Genomic DNA, 13175 nt, shown 5'->3' on the forward strand with positions numbered 1-13175 from the left:
TTGCCAGTGTGTGAGGGAGCTGGAAAGCTGCAGAATGGTGCAGGGGATTCCAGGCTAGGCCATTCCTGGCTGGGTCTACACGCAGAAGTAATGCTTTTTCTAACCGGCATTTCTATGGTTCTTCAATGGGGCTAGGATGTAAACGTGTTTCTGCTTCAAAGGAAAGCAGCTAGGAGAAAGTTTCTTTTGCCAGTGTGTGAGGGAGCTGGAAAGCTGCAGAATGGTGCAGGGGATTCCAGGCTAGGCCATTCCTGGCTGGGTCTACACAGCAGAAGTAATGCTTTTTCTAACCGGCATTTCTATGGTTCTTCAATGGGGCTAGGATGTAAACGTGTTTCTGCTTCAAAGGAAAGCAGCTAGGAGAAAGTTTCTTTTGCCAGTGTGTGAGGAGCTGGAAAGCTGCAGAATGGTGCAGGGGATTCCAGGCTAGGCCATTCCTGGCTGGGTCTACACGCAGAAGTAATGCTTTTTCTAACCGGCATTTCTATGGTTCTTCAATGGGGCTAGGATGTAAACGTGTTTCTGCTTCAAAGGAAAGCAGCTAGGAGAAAGTTTCTTTTGCCAGTGTGTGACGCAGCTGGAAAGCTGCAGAATGGTGCAGGGGATTCCAGGCTAGGCCATTCCTGGCTGGGTCTACACGCAGAAGTAATGCTTTTTCTAACCGGCATTTCTATGGTTCTTCAATGGGGCTAGGATGTAAACGTGTTTCTGCTTCAAAGGAAAGCAGCTAGGAGAAAGTTTCTTTTGCCAGTGTGTGACGCAGCTGGAAAGCTGCAGAATGGTGCAGGGGATTCCAGGCTAGGCCATTCCTGGCTGGGTCTACACGCAGAAGTAATGCTTTTTCTAACGGCATTTCTATGGTTCTTCAATGGGGCTAGGATGTAAACGTGTTTCTGCTTCAAAGGAAAGCAGCTAGGAGAAAGTTTCTTTTGCCAGTGTGTGAGGGAGCTGGAAAGCTGCAGAATGGTGCAGGGGATTCCAGGCTAGGCCATTCCTGGCTGGGTCTACACAGCAGAAGTAATGCTTTTTCTAACCGGCATTTCTATGGTTCTTCAATGGGGCTAGGATGTAAACGTGTTTCTGCTTCAAAGGAAAGCAGCTAGGAGAAAGTTTCTTTTGCCAGTGTGTGAGGGAGCTGGAAAGCTGCAGAATGGTGCAGGGATTCCAGGCTAGGCCATTCCTGGCTGGGTCTACACGCAGAAGTAATGCTTTTTCTAACCGGCATTTCTATGGTTCTTCAATGGGGCTAGGATGTAAACGTGTTTCTGCTTCAAAGGAAAGCAGCTAGGAGAAAGTTTCTTTTGCCAGTGTGTGACGGGAGCTGGAAAGCTGCAGAATGGTGCAGGGGATTCCAGGCTAGGCCATTCCTGGCTGGGTCTACACGCAGAAGTAATGCTTTTTCTAACCGGCATTTCTATGGTTCTTCAATGGGGCTAGGATGTAAACGTGTTTCTGCTTCAAAGGAAAGCAGCTAGGAGAAAGTTTCTTTTGCCAGTGTGTGAGGGAGCTGGAAAGCTGCAGAATGGTGCAGGGGATTCCAGGCTAGGCCATTCCTGGCTGGGTCTACACAGCAGAAGTAATGCTTTTTCTAACCGGCATTTCTATGGTTCTTCAATGGGGCTAGGATGTAAACGTGTTTCTGCTTCAAAGGAAAGCAGCTAGGAGAAAGTTTCTTTTGCCAGTGTGTGAGGAGCTGGAAAGCTGCAGAATGGTGCAGGGGATTCCAGGCTAGGCCATTCCTGGCTGGGTCTACACAGCAGAAGTAATGCTTTTTCTAACCGGCATTTCTATGGTTCTTCAATGGGGCTAGGATGTAAACGTGTTTCTGCTTCAAAGGAAAGCAGCTAGGAGAAAGTTTCTTTTGCCAGTGTGTGAGGGAGCTGGAAAGCTGCAGAATGGTGCAGGGGATTCCAGGCTAGGCCATTCCTGGCTGGGTCTACACACAGAAGTAATGCTTTTTCTAACCGGCATTTCTATGGTTCTTCAATGGGGCTAGGATGTAAACGTGTTTCTGCTTCAAAGGAAAGCAGCTAGGAGAAAGTTTCTTTTGCCAGTGTGTGAGGGAGCTGGAAAGCTGCAGAATGGTGCAGGGGATTCCAGGCTAGGCCTTTCATGGCTGGGTCTACACGCAGAAGTAATGCTTTTTCTAACCGGCATTTCTATGGTTCTTCAATGGGGCTAGGATGTAAACGTGTTTCTGCTTCAAAGGAAAGCAGCTAGGAGAAAGTTTCTTTTGCCAGTGTGTGACGCAGCTGGAAAGCTGCAGAATGGTGCAGGGGATTCCAGGCTAGGCCATTCCTGGCTGGGTCTACACGCAGAAGTAATGCTTTTTCTAACCGGCATTTCTATGGTTCTTCAATGGGGCTAGGATGTAAACGTGTTTCTGCTTCAAAGGAAAGCAGCTAGGAGAAAGTTTCTTTTGCCAGTGTGTGACGGCAGCTGGAAAGCTGCAGAATGGTGCAGGGGATTCCAGGCTAGGCCATTCCTGGCTGGGTCTACACAGCAGAAGTAATGCTTTTTCTAACCGGCATTTCTATGGTTCTTCAATGGGGCTAGGATGTAAACGTGTTTCTGCTTCAAAGGAAAGCAGCTAGGAGAAAGTTTCTTTTGCCAGTGTGTGAGGGAGCTGGAAAGCTGCAGAATGGTGCAGGGGATTCCAGGCTAGGCCATTCCTGGCTGGGTCTACACAGCAGAAGTAATGCTTTTTCTAACCGGCATTTCTATGGTTCTTCAATGGGGCTAGGATGTAAACGTGTTTCTGCTTCAAAGGAAAGCAGCTAGGAGAAAGTTTCTTTTGCCAGTGTGTGAGGGAGCTGGAAAGCTGCAGAATGGTGCAGGGGATTCCAGGCTAGGCCTTTCATGGCTGGGTCTACACGCAGAAGTAATGCTTTTTCTAACCGGCATTTCTATGGTTCTTCAATGGGGCTAGGATGTAAACGTGTTTCTGCTTCAAAGGAAAGCAGCTAGGAGAAAGTTTCTTTTGCCAGTGTGTGAGGGAGCTGGAAAGCTGCAGAATGGTGCAGGGGATTCCAGGCTAGGCCATTCCTGGCTGGGTCTACACGCAGAAGTAATGCTTTTTCTAACCGGCATTTCTATGGTTCTTCAATGGGGCTAGGATGTAAACGTGTTTCTGCTTCAAAGGAAAGCAGCTAGGAGAAAGTTTCTTTTGCCAGTGTGTGAGGGCAGCTGGAAAGCTGCAGAATGGTGCAGGGGATTCCAGGCTAGGCCATTCCTGGCTGGGTCTACACGCAGAAGTAATGCTTTTTCTAACCGGCATTTCTATGGTTCTTCAATGGGGCTAGGATGTAAACGTGTTTCTGCTTCAAAGGAAAGCAGCTAGGAGAAAGTTTCTTTTGCCAGTGTGTGAGGGAGCTGGAAAGCTGCAGAATGGTGCAGGGGATTCCAGGCTAGGCCATTCCTGGCTGGGTCTACACGCAGAAGTAATGCTTTTTCTAACCGGCATTTCTATGGTTCTTCAATGGGGCTAGGATGTAAACGTGTTTCTGCTTCAAAGGAAAGCAGCTAGGAGAAAGTTTCTTTTGCCAGTGTGTGACGCAGCTGGAAAGCTGCAGAATGGTGCAGGGGATTCCAGGCTAGGCCATTCCTGGCTGGGTCTACACGCAGAAGTAATGCTTTTTCTAACCGGCATTTCTATGGTTCTTCAATGGGGCTAGGATGTAAACGTGTTTCTGCTTCAAAGGAAAGCAGCTAGGAGAAAGTTTCTTTTGCCAGTGTGTGAGGGAGCTGGAAAGCTGCAGAATGGTGCAGGGGATTCCAGGCTAGGCCATTCCTGGCTGGGTCTACACGCAGAAGTAATGCTTTTTCTAACCGGCATTTCTATGGTTCTTCAATGGGGCTAGGATGTAAACGTGTTTCTGCTTCAAAGGAAAGCAGCTAGGAGAAAGTTTCTTTTGCCAGTGTGTGAGGGAGCTGGAAAGCTGCAGAATGGTGCAGGGGATTCCAGGCTAGGCCATTCCTGGCTGGGTCTACACGCAGAAGTAATGCTTTTTCTAACCGGCATTTCTATGGTTCTTCAATGGGGCTAGGATGTAAACGTGTTTCTGCTTCAAAGGAAAGCAGCTAGGAGAAAGTTTCTTTTGCCAGTGTGTGAGGGAGCTGGAAAGCTGCAGAATGGTGCAGGGGATTCCAGGCTAGGCCATTCCTGGCTGGGTCTACACGCAGAAGTAATGCTTTTTCTAACCGGCATTTCTATGGTTCTTCAATGGGCCTAGGATGTAAACGTGTTTCTGCTTCAAAGGAAAGCAGCTAGGAGAAAGTTTCTTTTGCCAGTGTGTGAGGGAGCTGGAAAGCTGCAGAATGGTGCAGGGGATTCCAGGCTAGGCCATTCCTGGCTGGGTCTACACGCAGAAGTAATGCTTTTTCTAACCGGCATTTCTATGGTTCTTCAATGGGGCTAGGATGTAAACGTGTTTCTGCTTCAAAGGAAAGCAGCTAGGAGAAAGTTTCTTTTGCCAGTGTGTGAGGGAGCTGGAAAGCTGCAGAATGGTGCAGGGGATTCCAGGCTAGGCCATTCATGGCTGGGTCTACACGCAGAAGTAATGCTTTTTCTAACCGGCATTTCTATGGTTCTTCAATGGGGCTAGGATGTAAACGTGTTTCTGCTTCAAAGGAAAGCAGCTAGGAGAAAGTTTCTTTTGCCAGTGTGTGACGGCAGCTGGAAAGCTGCAGAATGGTGCAGGGGATTCCAGGCTAGGCCATTCCTGGCTGGGTCTACACGCAGAAGTAATGCTTTTTCTAACCGGCATTTCTATGGTTCTTCAATGGGGCTAGGATGTAAACGTGTTTCTGCTTCAAAGGAAAGCAGCTAGGAGAAAGTTTCTTTTGCCAGTGTGTGACGGAGCTGGAAAGCTGCAGAATGGTGCAGGGGATTCCAGGCTAGGCCATTCCTGGCTGGGTCTACACGCAGAAGTAATGCTTTTTCTAACCGGCATTTCTATGGTTCTTCAATGGGGCTAGGATGTAAACGTGTTTCTGCTTCAAAGGAAAGCAGCTAGGAGAAAGTTTCTTTTGCCAGTGTGTGAGGGAGCTGGAAAGCTGCAGAATGGTGCAGGGGATTCCAGGCTAGGCCATTCCTGGCTGGGTCTACACGCAGAAGTAATGCTTTTTCTAACCGGCATTTCTATGGTTCTTCAATGGGGCTAGGATGTAAACGTGTTTCTGCTTCAAAGGAAAGCAGCTAGGAGAAAGTTTCTTTTGCCAGTGTGTGAGGAGCTGGAAAGCTGCAGAATGGTGCAGGGGATTCCAGGCTAGGCCATTCCTGGCTGGGTCTACACGCAGAAGTAATGCTTTTTCTAACCGGCATTTCTATGGTTCTTCAATGGGGCTAGGATGTAAACGTGTTTCTGCTTCAAAGGAAAGCAGCTAGGAGAAAGTTTCTTTTGCCAGTGTGTGAGGGAGCTGGAAAGCTGCAGAATGGTGCAGGGGATTCCAGGCTAGGCCATTCATGGCTGGGTCTACACGCAGAAGTAATGCTTTTTCTAACCGGCATTTCTATGGTTCTTCAATGGGGCTAGGATGTAAACGTGTTTCTGCTTCAAAGGAAAGCAGCTAGGAGAAAGTTTCTTTTGCCAGTGTGTGACGCAGCTGGAAAGCTGCAGAATGGTGCAGGGGATTCCAGGCTAGGCCATTCCTGGCTGGGTCTACACGCAGAAGTAATGCTTTTTCTAACCGGCATTTCTATGGTTCTTCAATGGGGCTAGGATGTAAACGTGTTTCTGCTTCAAAGGAAAGCAGCTAGGAGAAAGTTTCTTTTGCCAGTGTGTGAGGGAGCTGGAAAGCTGCAGAATGGTGCAGGGGATTCCAGGCTAGGCCATTCCTGGCTGGGTCTACACGCAGAAGTAATGCTTTTTCTAACCGGCATTTCTATGGTTCTTCAATGGGGCTAGGATGTAAACGTGTTTCTGCTTCAAAGGAAAGCAGCTAGGAGAAAGTTTCTTTTGCCAGTGTGTGAGGGAGCTGGAAAGCTGCAGAATGGTGCAGGGGATTCCAGGCTAGGCCATTCCTGGCTGGGTCTACACGCAGAAGTAATGCTTTTTCTAACCGGCATTTCTATGGTTCTTCAATGGGGCTAGGATGTAAACGTGTTTCTGCTTCAAAGGAAAGCAGCTAGGAGAAAGTTTCTTTTGCCAGTGTGTGACGGAGCTGGAAAGCTGCAGAATGGTGCAGGGGATTCCAGGCTAGGCCATTCCTGGCTGGGTCTACACGCAGAAGTAATGCTTTTTCTAACCGGCATTTCTATGGTTCTTCAATGGGGCTAGGATGTAAACGTGTTTCTGCTTCAAAGGAAAGCAGCTAGGAGAAAGTTTCTTTTGCCAGTGTGTGACGGCAGCTGGAAAGCTGCAGAATGGTGCAGGGGATTCCAGGCTAGGCCATTCCTGGCTGGGTCTACACGCAGAAGTAATGCTTTTTCTAACCGGCATTTCTATGGTTCTTCAATGGGGCTAGGATGTAAACGTGTTTCTGCTTCAAAGGAAAGCAGCTAGGAGAAAGTTTCTTTTGCCAGTGTGTGAGGGAGCTGGAAAGCTGCAGAATGGTGCAGGGGATTCCAGGCTAGGCCATTCCTGGCTGGGTCTACACGCAGAAGTAATGCTTTTTCTAACCGGCATTTCTATGGTTCTTCAATGGGGCTAGGATGTAAACGTGTTTCTGCTTCAAAGGAAAGCAGCTAGGAGAAAGTTTCTTTTGCCAGTGTGTGAGGGAGCTGGAAAGCTGCAGAATGGTGCAGGGGATTCCAGGCTAGGCCATTCCTGGCTGGGTCTACACGCAGAAGTAATGCTTTTTCTAACCGGCATTTCTATGGTTCTTCAATGGGGCTAGGATGTAAACGTGTTTCTGCTTCAAAGGAAAGCAGCTAGGAGAAAGTTTCTTTTGCCAGTGTGTGAGGGAGCTGGAAAGCTGCAGAATGGTGCAGGGGATTCCAGGCTAGGCCATTCCTGGCTGGGTCTACACGCAGAAGTAATGCTTTTTCTAACCGGCATTTCTATGGTTCTTCAATGGGGCTAGGATGTAAACGTGTTTCTGCTTCAAAGGAAAGCAGCTAGGAGAAAGTTTCTTTTGCCAGTGTGTGAGGGAGCTGGAAAGCTGCAGAATGGTGCAGGGGATTCCAGGCTAGGCCATTCCTGGCTGGGTCTACACGCAGAAGTAATGCTTTTTCTAACCGGCATTTCTATGGTTCTTCAATGGGGCTAGGATGTAAACGTGTTTCTGCTTCAAAGGAAAGCAGCTAGGAGAAAGTTTCTTTTGCCAGTGTGTGAGGGAGCTGGAAAGCTGCAGAATGGTGCAGGGGATTCCAGGCTAGGCCATTCCTGGCTGGGTCTACACAGCAGAAGTAATGCTTTTTCTAACCGGCATTTCTATGGTTCTTCAATGGGGCTAGGATGTAAACGTGTTTCTGCTTCAAAGGAAAGCAGCTAGGAGAAAGTTTCTTTTGCCAGTGTGTGAGGGAGCTGGAAAGCTGCAGAATGGTGCAGGGGATTCCAGGCTAGGCCATTCCTGGCTGGGTCTACACACAGAAGTAATGCTTTTTCTAACCGGCATTTCTATGGTTCTTCAATGGGGCTAGGATGTAAACGTGTTTCTGCTTCAAAGGAAAGCAGCTAGGAGAAAGTTTCTTTTGCCAGTGTGTGAGGGAGCTGGAAAGCTGCAGAATGGTGCAGGGGATTCCAGGCTAGGCCATTCCTGGCTGGGTCTACACGCAGAAGTAATGCTTTTTCTAACCGGCATTTCTATGGTTCTTCAATGGGGCTAGGATGTAAACGTGTTTCTGCTTCAAAGGAAAGCAGCTAGGAGAAAGTTTCTTTTGCCAGTGTGTGAGGGAGCTGGAAAGCTGCAGAATGGTGCAGGGGATTCCAGGCTAGGCCATTCCTGGCTGGGTCTACACGCAGAAGTAATGCTTTTTCTAACCGGCATTTCTATGGTTCTTCAATGGGGCTAGGATGTAAACGTGTTTCTGCTTCAAAGGAAAGCAGCTAGGAGAAAGTTTCTTTTGCCAGTGTGTGAGGGAGCTGGAAAGCTGCAGAATGGTGCAGGGGATTCCAGGCTAGGCCATTCCTGGCTGGGTCTACACGCAGAAGTAATGCTTTTTCTAACCGGCATTTCTATGGTTCTTCAATGGGGCTAGGATGTAAACGTGTTTCTGCTTCAAAGGAAAGCAGCTAGGAGAAAGTTTCTTTTGCCAGTGTGTGAGGGAGCTGGAAAGCTACAGAATAGTGCAGGGGATTCCAGGCTAGGCCATTCCTGGCTGGGTCTACACGCAGAAGTAATGCTTTTTCTAACCGGCATTTCTATGGTTCTTCAATGGGGCTAGGATGTAAACGTGTTTCTGCTTCAAAGGAAAGCAGCTAGGAGAAAGTTTCTTTTGCCAGTGTGTGAGGGAGCTGGAAAGCTGCAGAATGGTGCAGGGGATTCCAGGCTAGGCCATTCCTGGCTGGGTCTACACGCAGAAGTAATGCTTTTTCTAACCGGCATTTCTATGGTTCTTCAATGGGGCTAGGATGTAAACGTGTTTCTGCTTCAAAGGAAAGCAGCTAGGAGAAAGTTTCTTTTGCCAGTGTGTGACGCAGCTGGAAAGCTGCAGAATGGTGCAGGGGATTCCAGGCTAGGCCATTCCTGGCTGGGTCTACACGCAGAAGTAATGCTTTTTCTAACCGGCATTTCTATGGTTCTTCAATGGGGCTAGGATGTAAACGTGTTTCTGCTTCAAAGGAAAGCAGCTAGGAGAAAGTTTCTTTTGCCAGTGTGTGAGGAGCTGGAAAGCTGCAGAATGGTGCAGGGGATTCCAGGCTAGGCCATTCCTGGCTGGGTCTACACGCAGAAGTAATGCTTTTTCTAACCGGCATTTCTATGGTTCTTCAATGGGGCTAGGATGTAAACGTGTTTCTGCTTCAAAGGAAAGCAGCTAGGAGAAAGTTTCTTTTGCCAGTGTGTGACGCAGCTGGAAAGCTGCAGAATGGTGCAGGGGATTCCAGGCTAGGCCATTCCTGGCTGGGTCTACACAGCAGAAGTAATGCTTTTTCTAACCGGCATTTCTATGGTTCTTCAATGGGGCTAGGATGTAAACGTGTTTCTGCTTCAAAGGAAAGCAGCTAGGAGAAAGTTTCTTTTGCCAGTGTGTGAGGGAGCTGGAAAGCTGCAGAATGGTGCAGGGGATTCCAGGCTAGGCCATTCCTGGCTGGGTCTACACACAGAAGTAATGCTTTTTCTAACCGGCATTTCTATGGTTCTTCAATGGGGCTAGGATGTAAACGTGTTTCTGCTTCAAAGGAAAGCAGCTAGGAGAAAGTTTCTTTTGCCAGTGTGTGAGGGAGCTGGAAAGCTGCAGAATGGTGCAGGGGATTCCAGGCTAGGCCATTCCTGGCTGGGTCTACACAGCAGAAGTAATGCTTTTTCTAACCGGCATTTCTATGGTTCTTCAATGGGGCTAGGATGTAAACGTGTTTCTGCTTCAAAGGAAAGCAGCTAGGAGAAAGTTTCTTTTGCCAGTGTGTGAGGGAGCTGGAAAGCTGCAGAATGGTGCAGGGGATTCCAGGCTAGGCCATTCCTGGCTGGGTCTACACGCAGAAGTAATGCTTTTTCTAACCGGCATTTCTATGGTTCTTCAATGGGGCTAGGATGTAAACGTGTTTCTGCTTCAAAGGAAAGCAGCTAGGAGAAAGTTTCTTTTGCCAGTGTGTGAGGGAGCTGGAAAGCTGCAGAATGGTGCAGGGGATTCCAGGCTAGGCCATTCCTGGCTGGGTCTACACGCAGAAGTAATGCTTTTTCTAACCGGCATTTCTATGGTTCTTCAATGGGGCTAGGATGTAAACGTGTTTCTGCTTCAAAGGAAAGCAGCTAGGAGAAAGTTTCTTTTGCCAGTGTGTGAGGGAGCTGGAAAGCTGCAGAATGGTGCAGGGGATTCCAGGCTAGGCCATTCCTGGCTGGGTCTACACGCAGAAGTAATGCTTTTTCTAACCGGCATTTCTATGGTTCTTCAATGGGGCTAGGATGTAAACGTGTTTCTGCTTCAAAGGAAAGCAGCTAGGAGAAAGTTTCTTTTGCCAGTGTGTGAGGGAGCTGGAAAGCTGCAGAATGGTGCAGGGGATTCCAGGCTAGGCCATTCCTGGCTGGGTCTACACGCAGAAGTAATGCTTTTTCTAACCGGCATTTCTATGGTTCTTCAATGGGGCTAGGATGTAAACGTGTTTCTGCTTCAAAGGAAAGCAGCTAGGAGAAAGTTTCTTTTGCCAGTGTGTGAGGGAGCTGGAAAGCTGCAGAATGGTGCAGGGGATTCCAGGCTAGGCCATTCTGGCTGGGTCTACACGCAGAAGTAATGCTTTTTCTAACCGGCATTTCTATGGTTCTTCAATGGGGCTAGGATGTAAACGTGTTTCTGCTTCAAAGGAAAGCAGCTAGGAGAAAGTTTCTTTTGCCAGTGTGTGACGGCAGCTGGAAAGCTGCAGACTGGTGCAGGGGATTCCAGGCTAGGCCATTCCTGGCTGGGTCTACACGCAGAAGTAATGCTTTTTCTAACCGGCATTTCTATGGTTCTTCAATGGGGCTAGGATGTAAACGTGTTTCTGCTTCAAAGGAAAGCAGCTAGGAGAAAGTTTCTTTTGCCAGTGTGTGAGGGAGCTGGAAAGCTGCAGAATGGTGCAGGGGATTCCAGGCTAGGCCATTCCTGGCTGGGTCTACACGCAGAAGTAATGCTTTTTCTAACCGGCATTTCTATGGTTCTTCAATGGGGCTAGGATGTAAACGTGTTTCTGCTTCAAAGGAAAGCAGCTAGGAGAAAGTTTCTTTTGCCAGTGTGTGAGGGAGCTGGAAAGCTGCAGAATGGTGCAGGGGATTCCAGGCTAGGCCATTCCTGGCTGGGTCTACAAGCAGAAGTAATGCTTTTTCTAACCGGCATTTCTATGGTTCTTCAATGGGGCTAGGATGTAAACGTGTTTCTGCTTCAAAGGAAAGCAGCTAGGAGAAAGTTTCTTTTGCCAGTGTGTGAGGGAGCTGGAAAGCTGCAGAATGGTGCAGGGGATTCCAGGCTAGGCCATTCCTGGCTGGGTCTACACGCAGAAGTAATGCTTTTTCTAACCGGCATTTCTATGGTTCTTCAATGGGGCTAGGATGTAAACGTGTTTCTGCTTCAAAGGAAAGCAGCTAGGAGAAAGTTTCTTTTGCCAGTGTGTGGGGAGCTGGAAAGCTGCAGAATGGTGCAGGGGATTCCAGGCTAGGCCATTCCTGGCTGGGTCTACACGCAGAAGTAATGCTTTTTCTAACCGGCATTTCTATGGTTCTTCAATGGGGCTAGGATGTAAACGTGTTTCTGCTTCAAAGGAAAGCAGCTAGGAGAAAGTTTCTTTTGCCAGTGTGTGAGGGAGCTGGAAAGCTGCAGAATGGTGCAGGGGATTCCAGGCTAGGCCATTCCTGGCTGGGTCTACACGCAGAAGTAATGCTTTTTCTAACCGGCATTTCTATGGTTCTTCAATGGGGCTAGGATGTAAACGTGTTTCTGCTTCAAAGGAAAGCAGCTAGGAGAAAGTTTCTTTTGCCAGTGTGTGAGGGAGCTGGAAAGCTGCAGAATGGTGCAGGGGATTCCAGGCTAGGCCATTCCTGGCTGGGTCTACACGCAGAAGTAATGCTTTTTCTAACCGGCATTTCTATGGTTCTTCAATGGGGCTAGGATGTAAACGTGTTTCTGCTTCAAAGGAAAGCAGCTAGGAGAAAGTTTCTTTTGCCAGTGTGTGACGGAGCTGGAAAGCTGCAGAATGGTGCAGGGGATTCCAGGCTAGGCCATTCCTGGCTGGGTCTACACAGCAGAAGTAATGCTTTTTCTAACCGGCATTTCTATGGTTCTTCAATGGGGCTAGGATGTAAACGTGTTTCTGCTTCAAAGGAAAGCAGCTAGGAGAAAGTTTCTTTTGCCAGTGTGTGAGGGAGCTGGAAAGCTGCAGAATGGTGCAGGGGATTCCAGGCTAGGCCATTCCTGGCTGGGTCTACACACAGAAGTAATGCTTTTTCTAACCGGCATTTCTATGGTTCTTCAATGGGGCTAGGATGTAAACGTGTTTCTGCTTCAAAGGAAAGCAGCTAGGAGAAAGTTTCTTTTGCCAGTGTGTGAGGGAGCTGGAAAGCTGCAGAATGGTGCAGGGGATTCCAGGCTAGGCCATTCCTGGCTGGGTCTACACGCAGAAGTAATGCTTTTTCTAACCGGCATTTCTATGGTTCTTCAATGGGGCTAGGATGTAAACGTGTTTCTGCTTCAAAGGAAAGCAGCTAGGAGAAAGTTTCTTTTGCCAGTGTGTGAGGGAGCTGGAAAGCTGCAGAATGGTGCAGGGGATTCCAGGCTAGGCCATTCCTGGCTGGGTCTACACGCAGAAGTAATGCTTTTTCTAACCGGCATTTCTATGGTTCTTCAATGGGGCTAGGATGTAAACGTGTTTCTGCTTCAAAGGAAAGCAGCTAGGAGAAAGTTTCTTTTGCCAGTGTGTGAGGGAGCTGGAAAGCTGCAGAATGGTGCAGGGGATTCCAGGCTAGGCCATTCCTGGCTGGGTCTACACGCAGAAGTAATGCTTTTTCTAACCGGCATTTCTATGGTTCTTCAATGGGGCTAGGATGTAAACGTGTTTCTGCTTCAAAGGAAAGCAGCTAGGAGAAAGTTTCTTTTGCCAGTGTGTGAGGGAGCTGGAAAGCTGCAGAATGGTGCAGGGGATTCCAGGCTAGGCCATTCCTGGCTGGGTCTACACGCAGAAGTAATGCTTTTTCTAACCGGCATTTCTATGGTTCTTCAATGGGGCTAGGATGTAAACGTGTTTCTGCTTCAAAGGAAAGCAGCTAGGAGAAAGTTTCTTTTGCCAGTGTGTGAGGGAGCTGGAAAGCTGCAGAATGGTGCAGGGGATTCCAGGCTAGGCCATTCCTGGCTGGGTCTACACACAGAAGTAATGCTTTTTCTAACCGGCATTTCTATGGTTCTTCAATGGGGCTAGGATGTAAACGTGTTTCTGCTTCAAAGGAAAGCAGCTAGGAGAAAGTTTCTTTTGCCAGTGTGTGAGGGAGCTGGAAAGCTGCAGAATGGTGCAGGGGATTCCAGGCTAGGCCATTCCTGGCTGGGTCTACACGCAGAAGTAATGCTTTTTCTAACCGGCATTTCTATGGTTCTTCAATGGGGCTAGGATGTAAACGTG

Source organism: Pogoniulus pusillus, assembly GCF_015220805.1.
Source record: "Pogoniulus pusillus isolate bPogPus1 chromosome W unlocalized genomic scaffold, bPogPus1.pri SUPER_W_unloc_1, whole genome shotgun sequence".
In the NCBI taxonomy this organism is placed as follows: Eukaryota; Metazoa; Chordata; class Aves; order Piciformes; family Lybiidae; genus Pogoniulus; species Pogoniulus pusillus.